The sequence below is a fragment of the Heteronotia binoei genome, unplaced genomic scaffold (assembly GCF_032191835.1).
Source record: "Heteronotia binoei isolate CCM8104 ecotype False Entrance Well unplaced genomic scaffold, APGP_CSIRO_Hbin_v1 ptg001188c, whole genome shotgun sequence".
NCBI lineage: Eukaryota > Metazoa > Chordata > Lepidosauria > Squamata > Gekkonidae > Heteronotia > Heteronotia binoei.
In genome coordinates, this window is record NW_026800199.1 from 21,431 (window position 1) to 24,960 (window position 3,530).

General features: G+C 45.6%; 1 pseudogene; it reads left to right on the top strand.

Annotated features, from left to right (window-relative positions):
* Positions 1 to 327: 327 nt before the first annotated feature.
* On the top strand, positions 328 to 3,309 carry LOC132590927 (cytochrome c oxidase subunit 1-like; annotated as a pseudogene).
* The last annotated feature ends 221 nt before the right edge of the window (positions 3,310 to 3,530 follow it).

Below are 3,530 nucleotides of genomic sequence, written 5' to 3' on the forward strand. Positions count from 1 at the left end.
ACGAGCCTCCTACCCACGATTCCGATATGACCAATTAATACACTTACTATGAAAAACCTTCCTCCCACTCACCCTAGCAGCATGCCTACTTTACATCTCCACCCCTATTTCCCTAGCAGGGCTCCCCCCAATAACTTAATCATGGAAGCGTGCCCGAATAACCCAAGGACTACTTTGATAGAGTACACAACAGAGGTTAAAATCCTCTCACTTCCTAGGCGATGGGCTACGAACCCATACTGCAAAGTCCAAAACTTTAAGTACTTCCAAAATTATACGACCCCTAGTAAAGTCAGCTAATCAAGCTTCCGGGCCCATACCCCGACAATGTTGGTACCCACCCCTTCCTATACTAATGAGCCCCCTAATCTGAACAACCCTCATCACCAGCCTTACAATAAGCACAATTATCATCATAACCAGTAACCACTGACTTCTCGCTTGACTAAGCCTAGAACTAAACACCCTAAGCATTCTACCAATCATTATACGCTCAAACCACCCACGAACAACCGAAGCTGCAACAAAATACTTCCTTATCCAAACCACCGCAGCCACATTAATTTTACTCGCAAGCACAATAAACGCTTGACAAACAGGCTCCTGAGACATCATACAATCCTTCTCTCCTTCCGCCACAACCATCACCACCCTAGCCATTATAATAAAACTTGCCATTGCCCCAGCACATCTTTGATACCCGGAAATCCTCCAAGGCTCCACCATAACCACAGCACTAATCATCTCAACATGACAAAAAATCGCCCCACTAACACTGCTTTACCTATTAATTAACCACCTTTCAACAAACACCGTACTAATACTAGGCCTCACATCAGCCCTCATCGGAGGATGAACCGGACTAAACCAAACCCAAACACGAAAAATCATAGCCTTCTCCTCTATCTCCCACATAGGTTGGTTAATTACGGCCCTATGCCTAAACCCCAGCCTGACTACACTAACTTTAATCACCTATATAATCATAACAACAACAATATTCCTCTCCCTAACTACATTTTCATCTAAAACACTACTAGACCTAGGAGTCTCATGAACCCACTCACCAATCCTGCTGACAATCACAATATTAGCCCTACTCTCCCTAGCAGGCCTCCCACCCCTAACCGGCTTTATGCCAAAACTATTAATCCTAAAAGAACTTGTAACAATAAAACTACTATTCCTCAGCACAACACTAGCCCTAACCAGCCTACCAAACTTAGCCTTCTACACCCGCATGGCTTACCTAACAACCCTAACAGCTCCACCCAACACAACAAACTCAGAATACAAATGACGATTCAAGACCCCAATAACACCACTTGCCCCCACAACAGCCCTACTAACAATACTAGCCCTACCAATAACCCCACTACTATACCTAGCCACTTAGAAGTTTAAGTTAACATTAAAACTCGGGGCCTTCAAAGCCCCAAATAGATCACAACATATCTAACTTCTGAAGGCCTGTAAAACTCTATATTACATCTCCTGAATGCAACTCAAACACTTTTATTAAGCTAAAGCCTTACCAGACTGACGGGCCTCGATCCCGTAACACCTTAGTTAACAACTAAACACCCAAGCCAGCGGGCTTCAGCCTACCTTCTCCCGTCTAAAAAAACGGGAGAAGCCCCGGCACCCTTTAGGGTGCTGCGTCAAATTTGCACTTTGCTGCTTCAGGGCTTGATAGCAAGAGATTACTCTGTCTGCGGGGCTACAACCCGCCACCTGGCCTCGGCCATACTACCTGTGACCCTGACTCGTTGATTTTTCTCAACCAACCACAAAGACATCGGCACCCTGTATCTGCTATTCGGTGCATGAGCCGGCATAGTGGGCACCGCCCTAAGCCTCTTGATCCGGGCCGAGCTCAGCCAACCCGGCGCATTAATAGGCGACGATCAGATCTACAACGTTGTTGTAACAGCCCACGCCTTCGTCATAATTTTCTTCATGGTAATACCAGTTATAATCGGCGGCTTCGGAAACTGACTTGTGCCTTTAATACTGGGCGCCCCCGATATGGCATTCCCCCGAATGAACAATATAAGCTTCTGACTCCTCCCCCCCTCCCTTCTACTACTGCTAGCCTCTGCAGGAGTAGAGGCCGGAGCAGGTACTGGTTGAACTGTGTATCCACCTCTTGCCGCTAATCTAGCACACGCAGGCCCATCGGTAGACCTAGTCATCTTCTCCTTACACCTTGCTGGTGCATCCTCAATTTTAGGGGCCATTAACTTTATTACCACCTGCGTAAATATAAAACCACCATCCCTCTCACAATACAATACCCCATTATTTGTGTGGTCCGTACTAATCACTGCAGTACTACTACTTCTAGCCCTACCAGTACTTGCAGCCGGAATCACAATGCTATTAACAGACCGGAATCTGAATACCACCTTCTTCGACCCTGCAGGGGGAGGAGACCCAGTACTATATCAACACCTATTTTGATTCTTTGGCCACCCAGAAGTGTATATTCTCATTCTTCCCGGCTTCGGCATAGTATCACACATTATTACTTATTATGCAGGGAAAAAGGAACCCTTTGGCTATATAGGCATAGTCTGAGCCATGGTTTCAATCGGCTTCCTAGGTTTTATTGTTTGAGCACACCACATATTCACTGTTGGCATAGACGTAGACACACGCGCATATTTTACATCAGCCACAATAATCATTGCCATCCCAACCGGAGTGAAAGTGTTCAGCTGACTTGCAACTTTGCACGGAGGAATGATCAAATGAGAAGCCCCACTTCTATGGGCCATGGGCTTTATTTTCCTATTCACTGTTGGAGGTTTAACTGGCGTAATTCTTGCTAACTCTTCACTAGATATTGTCCTACACGATACCTATTATGTAGTCGCCCACTTCCACTATGTATTATCAATAGGAGCTGTATTTGCAATCATGGGCGGATTTGTCCATTGATTCCCACTATTCACAGGATTCACCCTACACCCAACATGAACAAAGGCTCATTTTGGGTTAATGTTTATTGGGGTTAACTTAACCTTTTTCCCACAACACTTCCTAGGGCTAGCAGGAATACCACGACGATACTCAGACTACCCTGATGCCTACGCCCTATGAAACACTATCTCATCAATCGGCTCTTTAATCTCTATAGCCGGAGCCATCGTTATAACATTTATTATCTGAGAGGCCTTTGCCACTAAGCGCACCCCATCAATAACAGGCCCAATGCATACTAATTCAGAATGACTTCATGGATGCCCACCACCATACCACACCCATGAAGAACCCATACTCATCTACACCCCAAACAAGAGATGAGGGACTTGAACCCCCTCCTCCTAGTTTCAAACTAGTCACACTACAACCTACATGCTTATCTCTTTGGGACTCTAGTTTAAACATAATACATAGCACTGTCAGCGCTAAATTAAAGGTAGAACCCTTTGTGTCCCCATGGCACACCAAGCCCAACTAGGCTTTCAAGATGCAGCCTCCCCAGTCATAGAAGAACTTCTACACCTCCACGACCACGCCATAAT